The 16,208-nt window shown below is 37.9% G+C and overlaps 1 protein-coding gene across 1 annotated transcript in view; it reads right to left on the minus strand.

The window, feature by feature from the left end:
- LOC138176014 (metabotropic glutamate receptor 3) overlaps window positions 1-16,119 on the minus strand; it is a 273,180-nt gene extending 257,061 nt beyond the window's left edge. Inside the window, exon 1 of the mRNA XM_069106717.1 lies at window positions 15,537-16,119. The gene's annotated coding sequence lies outside the window, so the exon portion shown is untranslated. The remainder of the gene's footprint in view (window positions 1-15,536) is intronic.
- Window positions 16,120-16,208: the final 89 nt, after the last annotated feature.

Consider the following 16,208-nt stretch of genomic DNA (forward strand, 5'->3'; position numbering starts at 1 on the left):
TGTCTTCATCCTCTCATATAATAATAGTTATCTTTTATACAGTACTTACTATGTTTCAGGTACTGTGTTAAGCACTTTACAAATACTATCTCATTTGATCCTCAAAACAATTCTGTTAGGTAGGTACTATTTTTACCTCCATTTTTCAGATGAGGAAACTGAGGCAAGCTAGTTTAAGTAACTTGCCCAGGGTCACCCTGTTAGAAAGTGTCTGAGGCTAGATTTGAATTCAGATTTTCCTGATTCCAGGCTTGGCTACCTAGCTGCCTGATGGTACCACCCATCTTGCCTAGAATATGGACAGCAACTCCTCTGTCATTTAACAGAAAGATTTGCAGCATGCTTCTATTTGAAAAACATGTTGCCCTGCAGCCAGTCTCCGAAATTTGCTAGGGTGGTTTCTCCATGAGAGACAAAAGCTCTGTCACTGGGACTATCCTCAAAGTCTTCATAGTTTGGTGAAAACTACCAGAATTCATATTCATTGGCATTAACTTTGAGGATCCAGGATAACCTTCTTGTTACCTTGAGGTATCAAAGTATCACTTTTCTAGAGATTTCATTATACAGGGCTCAGTTATACTAAGCTATGGAGTTTATCCTTAGGCAAAATGGTGGAACAGATAAAATACATAGGCAGTGCCTTCCTATCTGGCTTCCCCCCCCCCCCATAAGGTGAGGCTACATAATCCAAACATACTGTAATGAATATTATTATTATTATTATAATTGCTGGGTGATTTTCCCTAGCAACTTCTTATTTTAACAAGAACTTCCTGAACATAATTTAGCATTAATCTGTAATTGTAGAATTTAAGTCCTTGGAACAGAACACATCGAAGATACTTTGGGGAACATCTTTTGGTACACCTATTCACAGGGTCCACTTAGACCAAAATCTAATGAGAATAGGGGCTGGGAATTTAAGGTTCTTTTGTCTCTCTTATCTAATTTGATGTGTGATTTGGTGTTGCTCACTAACCTTAGTTATGCTACCAAGGGCTGACATGAAGATGAATGCAGAAACCTATAAATTGCTCTGGGCAAGCTGCAGAAATTAGAACACAAAAAAACAAAACAAAACAAAACAAATGACAGTCAACAAATCTCAGATATTTGTTGTGATGGCTGAACATGCCAACCATTTCTGACCCTATGGTGTGATCTCCCAAACTGACATGCATTATGGCATATTTTCTGCAAGCAACTTCAATTCTGTCATATATGCCAACACATGGTGCTTTAAAAAGTTTAGGAAAACACAAAATATTACCAATATTCTCTCTGTTCTATATTAAAATACGAAACAACAATAAGTACCTCATATACCTCACTATGCCAGATGGATGGATCTGGGACATCCATTTACTTGTTTATGTCTATTAAGGCTTCTAGCACAAGGTACAAATCATAGAAAGCCCCTAAGACCCCAATTTCAGCACTTTGATGGAGTTGAAAGTTGTCTAAATATTAGGTACTAGAGACAGCAGGCTTGATAGTAGGAAATATGAGGCACAAAGTCAAAGGATCTGGAATTCAGTCTTAGCAAGGCCACCAAATGTTCTAGTCACTTTGCTCCTGTGGTCCTTTACTTCAAAATGAAGATTCATGACACCCATATTTTCCACAAGAGCAGAGTAAGTTTAGTCAACAAGCATTTACTATCTATTATGTGTAATACACTGTGCCAAGTGCTAGGGATATAAAGAAAGTTAAATTAAAGTAAGAATAAATGAACTAAAAATACAATAGAACATAATAGTGTTAAAATGTGTCTTTCTAAGACAATATGCTGTCCACAAGAATCCTTATATATGGTTCAGTGGCTGCTGTTTCTACTTGAATTTGGCAGCATTGCTGTAGACATATAAGTTAACCCTAATTACTTCTTATCGATAAACAAGTGTTAGGGAAAAAAAGTTTTCTAACTCACAGGACCATTTTACTGGCTCAGTCTCCTTGTATATGGAAAAATGAAGGGAAACATTAACTTGTTTCTCTTAATGACCAAAAATGCCAGCCACCAGTCATTGTTAATTTGTAAAAACTCTTTTATTTGCCTATTTATGTGACAAGTCAGGAATCCAGTCTATATTTCTGCTCCTTTTTTTCTCTGATGATCAATTACAAAGACTTTATTGTCAAACCAAACATCTATCTAATCTATTATCTATTTTCCTTCTATCTAATCACAGACCTAAAGTTAAAAGTGACTTCAGAAGCCATCTGATCCAAGGCCTTAATTTTACAAGAAAAAAAAATAAAACAGAACACATTTGTAGCAGTAACAGAAGAAAAAGAAGTTGAAGAAATAATACACATAGGCAATGAGGAAAGAAAACTATCACTTTTTGCAGATGATATGATGGTGTACTTAGAGAACCCAAGAGTATCAACTAAAATACCAGTTGAAACAATTAACAACTTCAGCAAAGTCACAAGATATAAAATAAACCCACACAAATCATCAGCATTTCCATATATTGCCAACAAAACCCATCGGGAATATAGAAAGAGAAATTCCATTTAAAATCACTGCAGACAGTATAAAATACTTTGGAGTCTACTTGCCAAGATACACACAGGGACTGTATGAACCTAGTTCCTAAAACACTACACTCAAATAAAGACAGATCTAAACAATTAGAGAAATATCAATTGCTCATGGGCAGGCTAAACCAATATAACAAAAAGGAGGATACTATCTAAATTATTTTACTTATTCAGTGTCATGCCAATCAATATAACAAAGAATTACTTTATAGAGGTAGGAAAAATATAACAAAATTCATCTGGAAGAACAAAAGGTCAAGATTATAAAGGGAGTCAATGAAAAAAAGTGAAAAAAGGGGGCCTGGCAATACCAGATCTCAAATCATGTGACAAAGCTATAATCATTAAAAGCAATTTTTACTGGATAAGAAAGAGTGGTGGATCAATGGAATAAATTAGTCACTCAATATATAGAAGCAAATAAGTATAGTAGTCTAGTGTTTAATAAATCCAATGATCCAGGCTACTGGGGCAAGAACTCACTATTTGACAAAATTTCTGGGAAAACTGGAAAATAGTCATAAAACTAGGCATAAACCAACTTTTCATACTGCATGCCAAGATAAACTCAAAACAGGTACACGATTTAGACATAAAGTATTATATCATACACAAATTAGAGATTCAGGGGGAAAATACCTGTCAGATCTATGTATGGGGAAGAGCCCATGACCAAAAAAAAGTAGATAGTTTCACAGGAACTAACATGGATAATTTTGATGACATGAAATTAAAAGTTTGTCCGATAAAAGTCATTTTTCAAATATGTACAGAACCTAGAGAGATTTATAAAAGCAGGAGATTCCCCCAATTGAGGAATGGTCAAAGGACATGAACAAGCAGTTTTCAGAAGGAATCAAAGCCATCAATAGCCATATGAAAAAAAAGCCCTGTCTAAATCATCAATAATTAGAAAAATCTAAATTAAAACAACTCTGAGGTACTATTTTATGCCCAACAATGACTAAGATGACAGAAAAGGAAAATAACAAATACTGGGAAGATAGGAATACTACTGAACTATTGACGGAGATGTGGATTATTCCAGCAACTCTGGAGAACAATTTGGAACTATGTCCAAGGGACTATAAAACTGTGCATACCTTTTGACTCATCAAAACAACCACTAGGGCTATACCCCAAGGAAAAGAAAGAAAAAGGAAAAGGATCAATATTTAAAAATATTTATAGAAGCTCTTTTTAAGTTGTCAAGGAGTCAGAAACTAAGGGGATGTTCATCATTTAGGAAACAGCTGAACAAGTCATGGTATATAATTGTGATGGAATACTACCGTACTTAAAGAAATGACAGAGAGAAACTTGGGAAGACTTATATGAACTGATGCTAAGTGAAGTGAGCAGAACAAAAAGAACAAGTTATATAGCAGGCAATATTCTTAAGAGTAACTTAATAACTCTGATTAACGCAATGTTCTATCACTAGTTCCAAGGAACTCATGATGTAAAATGCAATCTACTTTCAGAGAACTGATAACCTCAGTGTGCAGATTGAAGCATTTCTTTTGCCTTTCTTCATTTTTTTTTGCCTTTTGGAAGGGAGGAAGGCAGGGAAATTGGGGTTAAGTGACTTACCCAAGGTCACATGGCTAGTATTATGTGTCTGAGGCCGAATTTGAACTCAGGTCCTCCTGACTCTAGGGCCACTGCTCTTTTCACTGCACCACCTAGCTGTCCCCATCCTCTCTTCATTTTCTTTTCTTTTCCCCCTTGACAATATGGATAATTATCTTTCCCTGAAAACCCCTCCTTCCTAACTCCCTTATTACTGTTAAAGGATACCGCTATCCTCCTAGTCAGCCAGGTTTAAAACCTTGGTGTGATCTAGACTTCTCACTCATCCTTATACCTGGTCTACTGTCAAATCTTGTCATTTCTCATATCATCCTCATAGACGTCTCTTTGTGTGCACTCACACAGCCACAGATCCTCATAACCTCCAGCCCACAAAAGTCCTCCAACAGGTATTCTAGTCACAAATCCCATCTATCCTCTACTCGGATGCCAAGGCATTTTTCTAAAGCATGGTTCTGATGTGTCACTTTCAAGTTTAACAGGTCCCAAGGGCTCCCTGTTCCCTCTAGGATCAAACACAAACTTTGTTTGGAATTTAAAGTCCTTCACAATCTCAAATCCTACCTTTCCAGTGTTTCTATACTATGCTATGTATTCTGGATAGCTAGATGGAACAGTGGATAGAGCACTGGGCTCAGAATCAGGAAGATACAATGGTCTTAGGCACAAACAAGCAGTGTGACCTTGAGCAGTCAATTAATCTGTTTGCCTCAATTTATTCAACTGTAAAATGGAGATAATAATAGCAACTACCTCCCATGATTGTTATGAGGATCAAAAGAGATTTGTAAAAAGCACTTAGCACAGTGCCTGACCCATAGTAAATATTATAGAATTGCTTATTCTCTTCCCTCTTCAGTGACATCAACCTTCTTGTTCTTCCTTGGATGCAGTGTGCTATTTCCCATCTCTGTGCCTTTTCAATGGCTGTCTCCTACAGCTGGAATGTTTTACCTCTCACCTCCATTTCTTACTTTCCTTGATTTCTTGCAAGAGTAAGCTCAAATCCCAGCTTCATCAGGATACATTTCCTAACCCCTCTACTACTAATGGCATTATCACCCAGATTTTCAGTCTCCTCTGTATATATTTTGTATGTACTTAGTTGTTTCCAGATTGTCTCTCCAATTAGAATATAAATTCTTTGATGGAAGGTGCAGTGTTTTTGCCTCTATTTGCATCAGTGGTGTTTAGCACAGTGACTAGTACAGGACATATGCACAGTAAATGCTTGTGTATTCATTGATTGTCAGAGGTGGAACCAGACTCCTGGTTGTTTCTACATCATTTCCTTGCTCTTTGGAAAGCCTCCTCTTCCCCCTCCCACCGGAACTTAGGCTCTGACTCTGTGACTCTGAGCTCTAATTGTTGAGCTTTTGCTTCATCTTGCCTAGTATGTGAGCACCACAGTATTTTCTGGACATTTTATAAACCATGTTACTAGGTTTGTACCTTTCTCTCCTATTCTAACTCCTTTATGGGGGGTTTATCTTTCCTCTAATAGCATATAAATTCCTTGACAGTAAACTGTCTTGCTTTCTTATATTTTCATCTCTAGCACTCAGCACAATGTCTAGCTCATAGTAAGTACTTAAAAATGCTTTTACATTCTTTGATCTGTCGATTGATCCATCCATCCATCCATCCATCCATCCATCCATCCATCCATCCATCCATCCATCCAAGTCATATCACCTCAGAGCCAGTGCTCTTTCTCCAAACTCCCTTTTCTCTCACTTATATATACATTTGTTATTTAATCATATCTGACTCTTTGGGACCCCATTTAAGATTTTCTAGGCAGAGATACTCCAAGCTCATTTTACAGATGAGGAAACTGAGTCAAACAGGGATAAGTGACTTGCCCAAGGTCGCATGGCTATTAAATGTCTGAAGTCAGATTTGAACTCACAAAGAGGAGTCTTCTTGATTCTAGTCCCAGTACTGTAGCCACTGTACCACCTAGTTTTGTACAAATACATACATATACATACATGTACATGTATATTTATATTGTTATCTTTACTTCTAGAAAATGTTCTTCTTCACTTTGCCTTTGGCTGACCACACACTCACTTCTCCCCTTAGTTGTGGGGCTATCATCCTCTTAGCTATTTCTTTAAGATAATTCCTTCAAACAAGAAAGGATGTCTTCCACTATTCATTATTTATGTTTTAATTTTTTTTTTCCATCTTTGGTTTTCTTCTGGGTTTGCTTAGAAGATCTGACCTCAGTAAACAAAATGCACACTTTGTTCTAGCTTGGAAAATGACAGCAGCTTACCAATAGGGAGTCAGAGGCTTAGATAGCTGACTGCTTTCAGAGGTATTAGTTCACATCTGGATATTCCTGAGTGACTTCCTTACAATATGAAATGAACTTGGAGGTCACTTTCAATAGCTGCTAGAGTTCCTATGGCTAAGTACCTATAAATTCTGAGTGAAAAACTGAGATTCTATCCTAATCTACCTGAGTACTTACGCTATTTGAGGGCTAGATCACTGATCTCTCAGTGGATAATATTGGAGTAGTGTCTGCTTTGGTTGAGAGGGGGTGGCCCAACTAGGTTGTGGTTATAGAATCTTCTTGGATCTGTTTGGTTTGCCTTCCACTGATTTATAGAATGCTAAGTGCTCTTCTGCAGTAGGTGTTCAAATACTTATTTTGTTGAACAAATTTGTGAATGTTTTATGCCTTCACAATTTACTCACAGTGTCCTGTCCTTATAAATAGAATATTATCCATTCCCCTTAGGCTACTGAGTTTATTTCTTGAAATCCTTTCCATTTCTTCTGGTCTTGTGAGAGCTATCAGACAATACCTATGCATATCATTGAATCTGATCTGGGTTTGAATCACCATCACCTGGGTCAGTTACCCCCAGTGGGTTTTCTAAGCACAGTGCCCAAAACAAAATGGGATGCTTGATAAATACTTGTTGACTTGACTTTGTGTCTGCTGTTACCTCAGGCAAGTTCACTTAACCTCTCTTGGTCTTATTTTCCTCCTCTTTAAAATGAAAGAAGTGGACCAGATGACCCACAATCTAAGGTGCCTTCACATCTATGAGTTTAATAGCTTATGACCATCTTTTCAAAGTTACAAATGCTGTTACTGTTGTCTCAGTTTGCCATTAAACAGCAAGTTGTTTCTGGAGTGGAGGAATAAATTCAATATTTTTGTAGCTAGCTTTAAGGGTTTTAAGATCAGTCATGACCAATTGGTATATTTCAGTGTTTCAGTTTACTTTATTGTGACAGCAACAGAGCATTAGTGGGGGCAGTTCTAGCCAAAAAAATTTATTTTGTGGAACTACAAAAGGAAAGATAAGATATATACTTTGAGCAGATGGGTAACATGTTGTAATGGAATCAATGTACTTGGAGTCTATGAGGTCTGTGATTGTCTTAGTTTATGAGTATAATTGGATCCCTGATCATAATTTTGAGTTGTGATATCATGGGAAAATAAAATTAACCTATATGAAACTCAGTTTCTTCATTTGTAAAATGAAAATAATGATACTTAGAGTACTTAGTTCACAGCAGTATTTTGAGCAGGGCCCTTTGTAAATCTTTAAACTCTATATAAATAGGAGTTATTTTTATCAATGCTATTTTCAATTCCTCTTGACTACTACATATCCATCAATTACAACTGCCTAACACATATCAATTTTTTCAAGACTTTATCCAAATCCTGCCTGGTCTATAAAGCTTTCTCACATGATAATGAGCTCTCTTCCTAAATTATAGTAGAATTCAATCTTGCTGTCAGTTATTTGACCATAAACTGTATACTTCCTTATGGTATCTCTTTTGTTGCTCTTTTATGTCATTATTTAAATTTTGGGTTGTTACTTAACTTGCACTGAGATTGTCTTGTCTTACCCTCCCAATCACATAACTATATACTTCTTTCAGGTTCAAAGACTGCTTTAAATATATTATCATCTCTTTGGAAACTTCTAATAAACCTACGAGCTAGATAGGTGGTATGAGAGGTCACTAGACCTGGAAGACATAAGTTCGAACCAGCCTTAGGCATTTACTAATATGTGATCATAAGCAAGTTATTGACCTATGTCTGCCTTAGTTTCCCCATCTGCCAAATGGGAAGAATAACAGCATTTACCTCCTAGGGCTGTTGTGAAAATAAAATGTAATATTTGTAAAGTGCTTTGCAAAATATCAAATGCTATATAAATGATAGATATTATTATTTATTTTTGTTATTATCTTTCCAAATTTGCAGATAAGAAAATAGAAGACCAGAGAGGTTAAATTACTTCTTGAAGTCTCTAGACTCTAAACTTGGTATTCTTCCCATCATAGGATTGTCACTGTTGAGTCATTTCTGTTGTTTCTGACTCTTCATGCCCCCGCTGGGGTTTTCTTGGCAAAGATACTGACTTGATTTGTCATTTCCTCCTTCAGTTCATTATGCAGATGAGGAAACTGAGGCAAACAATCTTAAGGGACTTTTCCAGAGTCATACAGCCAGTCATTATCTAAGTCCTAATTTGAATTTAGATCTTCCTGACTCTAGGCCAGGCACTCTATCTACTGCACCACTTAGCTACCCTACCAAAGGACTAGAAATCATAGATTTAGAGCTGCAAAAAGCCTTTGAGGTCATTGAGTTGGATTCCTCTCATTTTATAGAAGAGGAAACTGAAGGTCAGAGAGGTGCCTTGTTCAAATCTTCAGACTCTAAGCTCCAGATTATTCTTCCCACCACACCAAGATATTTTGCTTTGTATTTCTTTGCACATATCTAGTGTGGTCCCTCATATAGAGAGGCTCAGTCAACATGTGTTCATTTCTTTATTATTTTGCCTATGTTCATCACATGCTGCCCCCCTTCTCCACAGGTCAGTACCATTCTCACTTAAATCCAAAATTCAATTCACAAAGATTAAATACCTCTTATCTTGTATTGGGATCTGGGTATACATGAAAACAGTGACTAGCCTCAAGGAACTCACATTCTACCAGAAACCCCTTTCTCAAGTTTTTAGCTCTCAGGTTGGTTACTTTGTACAATCTGAGAAAAAAAATAACAAGCCAGCTTTTTTGACCAAATTAAGACCAAGGGACTAGACCTATGATTTCACTGATAGAGAGAACTTGCAGATGAACAAATTGGCTCTATCAATGCAGGCTGGCACTTCCTCTGCAATTTGTAGTCTTAGCTGATGAAAGCAGAGGTGGCAAACACTGATGCCTGTGGTCCACAACATTCTCAAGTGTGCATGAACCAGATTACAAAGCAATCAGGAAATCATTACCAAAATTAAAAAAAATAATGCAATAAAATGTAGATAACATTATATTATAAAGCTAAATCATTATACAGCTGGACCCTTAAGTAAAGTTTAGTAATACCCTCCTCCTTCTATTCAAGTTTAACACCAATGACCAAGAGCAAGTTAAGTATTAAACTTAGTATTTGTCAGAGGTCAGACTCGAACTCAGTTCCTCCAGGTTCTGAAGCCTACTTTATTCACTACACCATTGTTTTTGTTGGTGGTGGTTAGTCATTTCATTTGTGTCCAACTCTTTGTGACCTCATTTGGGTTTTTCTTGGCAAAGATACTGAAGTGGTTTGCCATTTCCTTCTCTATCTCATTTTACAGATGAGGAAACTGAGGCAAACATTGTTAAGTCACATGTCCAGGATCATATAGTTAGTGTCTGAGGCCTAATTTGAACTCAGGAAGATGAGTCTTCCTGACTCTGGACCCAGGACTCTATCCACTGTACCACCTACCTGCCCTGCCACTGCCATGTTTTCAAATTACATTTTTAAACTAAAACAAACAAAAAAACCAACCTAAAAATAGTCAAACCAATTTGTGTGTATATGACTGTGAGTATGTAGACCAATTTGTACATATACTAACCAACATATTGGCTTGTGGGTAGGAACCTACTTGACTACTTGACTCTTTTCTTGAATTTTGACATGGGGTGGGGAAGAGGGTAGAGAGATAGGGAAGATATGAGTAATCAAATCTGAGGAAGGACTTTAAAAGAGCAAGATCCACAGGTTTTCTGTGGAACAGTTGCCTCAATATAGTACTATGTTTTCAAACATGGTTTCTTTGTTTGGTACATGGATATTGTATTATATAGTGTTTTCCCAAGTTTATTTTCCTGTCTCTCACCTTCTTCAAAATACGTTTTTACAAGCCTCACCAGTCCCAGGAAAGGTTGTGCATTTGCAGGGGAAATAGAAAGTGTTGCACTGATACCAATCTCCTGGCATGCATAACTTTTCTGGTGAGAAATTATTTGACACTTTTATGGTTAACTTTTCCCATCAACAAGAAAAATCTGCTTTGCCTTTGTTTCCAGGAGAAGTTATTTGGCAGATACATACCATCCCACACTCCCTAGCACTGTACAAATACTTTTGCAGTAAATTTGACCCATTAAGAAGACTATTGGTTTATAGAAAAGATGGGACCAGAAATGATTTATTTTTTGATCTTCAATATACTATTGGTAAGGGGCAGCTAGGTGGTGCAGTGAATAGAGCACCGGCCCTGAAGTCAGGAGGACATGGGTTCAAATCCGGCCTCAGATACTCAACACTTACTAGCCATGTGACCTTGGGCAAGTCACTTAACCCCAACTGTCCTCCAAAAAAAAGCAAAAAAATATATATATATACTACTGTTAAAAACTCTGTATATTGAGAGAGCCAGACACATTTAGAGCTTATTTTTTTTTCCCTCAACCATTGCCTCCATTTATGGCCATGGGACAAATAATGAACTCCAATTTTACACATTGTGTATAATGCATATTGCAAATCTGGAGTTTGAATAGTTTAAAAGCAATATGAAATGTCAGCTATTATATTCTTAATTTTTGGAGGAAAATTATATTCATTGAATAGTAAAGAAAAGTATTGTGTTCTGCTTAGACTTGTATCATCTACGGCTAATTCTTCAGCATTTTGGTGTGCCAAAAGCTACCTAGGAACTTATTTCCTGATTTTTCATTTACTCCTCCACTGTCTAGCGGAGTTTGCATCTCACGCCCAACACTAAGAGATACAAGTGAGTGGGATGATAAGTCTACAGAGTATGTGTTTTCTATAGTACTTTATAGAAGCCTACATATGTATGTATGTCTAGGTACCAGACATAACCTAGAAGAAATAGTGATAATAATCTGTGTCTGATTTGGGTTATTCCATTAAAAATAATTTTCAAATGTAGTCCTTTTAACTTAAAAAGTTGCTTTTAGTAGCCTTTTATTTCTACTGCCAAATACTCTCTTTATTTGTAATTTTGTGATACAGGCTAGAATCAGTCTCAGAGAATCATGAGAAAATTCTAGTCTTTCCTTTGGCATACTTAGAGTTTGATAAGGCTAATGTAATCAATGGAGTTAGTAAGTTGTTTTAATACAAAAATATAAACCATACACACTTTTATGTTTCTTCTATTTTATATTCAACACAGAAATCACTTTCATTTAAATAGTAGAATTTACATGACAACAGACTCTAGGGCTCATTGGAGCAGCAGAACATATTGACTGTCACAGAATTTCCAGCTTGTAGAGTTGGAACTGAAATGGTCTCACTGCCAATGCATTTGCAGTGAAAATCTCTCATACACGTGGACCATCAGGGGCATGTTACTTAGAGTGATTCTTTTTAGTAGTCACATGTGACATTAAATCAAGAGAAAGCTTTTCCTTTCTATATTTCTCTTCTCTATCTCTATCTCTCTCTATCATCTATCTATCTATCTGTGTGTATGTATGTATATATATATAATATATGTATGACATATCTTAGGCTGTTTAAAATATGGGTATCATTATATATAAATATGATATATTCACGTGTATAAATACAATACACATATTTTAAAATGGTCTAAGACATGTCTTAAACATGGAGCAGGGACCTCTAGAATTATAGGTATCATTATGTTATTCTCACCTGTATTTATCAACTAAATTTCTAGTCTGCAAGTAGATCAAATGTAATGGTGGAAAGGTCTAAAACAGACCTGTTTTTACTAGAGTAAGTTAGTCTAATGGGGGTATGACTGGATGTAAGTAACAAGATGAAATAGAGCAAAGGGAAAATTAGGCTGAATATCACACCAAAGTTCTTAATAGGGAGAATTATTAGACTGTGAAATAGCCTTCCAAAGGCAGTGGTAGAAGTCATTACTTGAGTCATTTAAAACTAGACTGGACCAAAGCTTTCCAAATACAGTATACTATAGGGATCAAACCTACATTAGCAGTGAAAGGAGGTGGATGATCTAATGGTCCCTTTTTTCTCACTGAGTATGGTTGGACTGATTTTATGTGTCTCCATCTATGGTATATAATCTTCCATCATTTTATGTTGCTCCTTGGTAGCCATTTGAACAAACTAATCTAATGCTGGATTGCATTGAGTTAGCATGTCTCGAAGGAGGCTAAAATGAACAGTAAACTCAACATAAAAGAACAAACCAGAGGAAGTACAAGCTAAACAGGTTCCCTACTAGTTTTCGGACTGTATGCTTGGATATATTTGTCCAGAGTTTTGCCCAGGGAAAATAACTCTCACCCTGGTGTTCTGGCCTCATTCCAACATGGATAACTGCATTCTTCCCTCCTGTTGTTTCAATGGGGATTAAGTATTAATTTTCATTTCCTTTCTCAAATGGTTTCCTGGGATGCTGTTGTGCGGCTGTTAAACAAGTTGCCACATTTCATCCCTAAAGACAGCTAGTTACATGCTGACAGTGGGCAGCCAGGTACATGGGAAGGGTTCATGTATCAGTTTTGTGCCAATCATTCTTAGAGGACAGAAACAAGAGGAAATGAATTTAGTTATAAGTTATATAGTTATTGGTATGTTACCAATGAAAGACTACTAAGGGATGTTGTGGTAATAAGAATTTTTAAAATGAAGACAGATTGGATGACTTACAAGCTCATCTGACTGGGAAAAGGGGACTGGGGGAAGATAACCTTTTGAGGTCCCTTCTAGTTATGCCTTCAATGACAACAGAAAATAAAGATGAGCAAAGATAAGATGTTACTTTGTGTTACCCTTACTTATTTTCCATGGCTATATTTACATGATATATAGGAGTATGTGTCAACCAAACCAAGGAATTGGGTCATGTTTCAAGTATATAGCTGCTATGGGGCAGCAGCTTTCCCCCCTACCATTTCTCCACTATTTATGTGCCATTCTGTGTTGCTCATTCATTTGAAAATACTATCCCACAAAGTGAGGTAGATCATTGAGCTTAATTGCACTAACTCTAATATCTGTTTCCTTTCTCTTGGTTTTTACCTTATTTTTCTCAACTCATTGATCACATGTTACTGAAGTGTGAAAATACAACCCAAGGGAAGAGTGAAGCTTCTTGTCACATAGTTCTAGCCTCATACTTACACTGGCATCATTTTCACTACTACACTTAAGCAAATGTGTTAGCTTTTAAATGAAAATATTTCATGGCAAAGAACAAGGAAATACATTAAAGGAATAGAGGCTTTATACTGAGAAAAATAATTTTCTTATCATCATTCAAAAAATCTGCTTACTGATATAATTGTTAATTCACCATGGGTTTTAACTGTGTCATTTTTAAAAGTGCTGGTTTCAAGGAGTAGTTTTTTTCTATGCACAGAGGTGCCATAAAGAGACTGAACAACAGCTCAAAAAATGAGTGAAATTACTTCTGATGAAAACAACAATAGCAACAACTGGTAATTTCTTGTTAGGTATTCAATGAACTTTGAAAGAGGGATGATTGAGATTTCAGTAGGACTCTCCTCTAGGATGAATGGTTCTTTGTAAAAAATGGGACTTTTAATTGACATCATCCAGAAGGTAGAAAAATCTACTTTTAAAATGTCTTGAGTACAATATAAATATGTTGAAAGTCTAAGTACTCTGCTATGTGAATAACTTACTTTTTTTAATGCCACATTTTGTAATTACTAGGCAACAATTCAGAGCACCACAAAGGGGTGGGTATGGCAGCTCTTAAGCAAAGAAGTTCAGGACACATATTATTCAGAATTATTGATTCAAGTCTATTCTAATTATACTCTTGAAATATATTTCCATGCAGAAATATTTTATGTTAAAGTAAATTCAATGAGACCTACTTGACTTAAAGATAAATGACTAATGTTCTGTCTTGAAATGGGATGCTTGCTATTCTCAGAGAAACAATGAGGGCACCTTCTCTTGGAGGTGTGTCTGGCAGGTGGCACCAAACGATTAACCCAAAGAAGCTCCAAGTTAAGATCAGCTGGAGGTCCTTCACTCTCACTATGACACTATTAACCTTAGCTTTGAGCACACCTATTGTTCCTTTTTGTGTGATAGAAAAATAAACACAAACCCAGAATAACACCTCCTACATCACAGACACAAATACTAGCTAAAATAATTTGTCAGACAGTAAAGGATTTGACACACAGACCTGCAGAAGTGTGCCTGTGGCTCTATCGGATTTTAAAAAAAATACCAATTCTTCACAGTGATTGAGTAGTACATAAGGTTGTGGGGGTAGTTTTATTTATTTATTTTACATTTAGCTAAAGATGTGATACCTTTGTTCGTTCTTCAGAACCTAAGGCAAGGGGGAGGAGAAGGTAATCAAAATTAAGGAATTCCTAAGAAATAATGCATATGCTACCCAGTCTCTTTCTGGATCCTAGCATCACCCACCCTCTCTGAGTTATCTGTTAGAAGAGAAAATGGACCAGAATCGATGAATACGATCTATTCTCAGCCTGGCTCTTGGATTTTTTTCTCAAGCTCAAAGGAGTACAAGGCATTGAGTTTAGGAGTCTTTCCAAGCTCATGGGATGGAGAAGCAACCGCTGACCAACATCTGGAGGCAGGTTCGCCCTCCTTCAAGCTGCAGTATATCTAAGGTTTCCCTTATTCTTCCGTCCTCCTCACCTAACAGCAGCTCTACATTCATGAAAAACGGCACCAGGACAGTCTCGGACTGTCACCCATTCATAAAGCCAAATAAAACCCGCAGATGGGAATAAATCCTTAGCCCCCGAGCAAAGCTGGAGACGGTTGGCTGGGAGGTGTGAGCCTCCTGGGTTCTGAGATCAGTAGTTAGCCTTATCCCATCCTGAACACCTCTACCCTGAATTCTCTTCCTTTAAACATCCCCCACCCAACACACACACACACACACACACACACACACACACACACACACACCCCTCTGTCCCTTCACTATCTCTCCAAAAGAACCATAGGACCTCGTCTCCTTTCTTGCTCTAACTTTTGCGGGCTGAGTCCCTCCCCGCGCTTGGACATCACACCCCCCTCGCTTCTCCCCGGGGGACCAGAGTCTCCTCCCGAGCTAGCCCCTTACCGTGCGCTGAAGGCAACTCCTGCTTGGGGCTGGTGCTGGCAGCGGCTGCTGCCGCGGCTGCTGCTGCTGCTACTCCCGCTGCTCCTGGGCTCCGGCGGCTCATGGTTTGTTCTCCGCATCCGACACAAAAGCAGCAGCGCACAGGCTTTGTCCTTTCCAAATCCAAAGGGGGAACTTAGTTTGCCCCCTAAATGGCCAACTTGTGTGAGCTGCTTCCTGTCAAGAGAGTCCCCTCCTTCCCCTCTGCTAGCTGGACTGGGGCCCGATGGCAGAGCATCAAGGCCTCCGGAATCAGTGGGGAGTGGGGGAAAGGGTGGGGGGAGAGGTTGAGGAGGGGGAGAGAGGAGGATGGAGGTTGGAAGAAAGGGAGACTAGAGACCAGGTGGTCTTCCTGGAAGGGGAGGGGAGAGGAGAGTAACGGAGCACTTCACAGCCTACTAGCCCTCCTCCCCTCTCCTGCCTTCAGGCAAACACACTTCCCAGGCACCAGAGCAACTTTCCTTCTTGGCCAGACAAAAAACATCCTTTCTATTTGGGGCTCTCTGCTGAGATACAGACCGCCTAGCATCTCTCTCTCTCTCTCTCTCTCTCTCTCTCTCTCTCTCTCTCTCTCTCTCTCTCTCTCTCTCTCTCTCTCTCTCTCTCTCTCTCTCTCTCTCTCTCTCTCTCTCT

Source organism: Petaurus breviceps, unplaced genomic scaffold (assembly GCF_028583685.1).
Source record: "Petaurus breviceps papuanus isolate PSGF00001 unplaced genomic scaffold, PetGlider_PUasm1.0 80, whole genome shotgun sequence".
Lineage (NCBI taxonomy): Eukaryota > Metazoa > Chordata > Mammalia > Diprotodontia > Petauridae > Petaurus > Petaurus breviceps.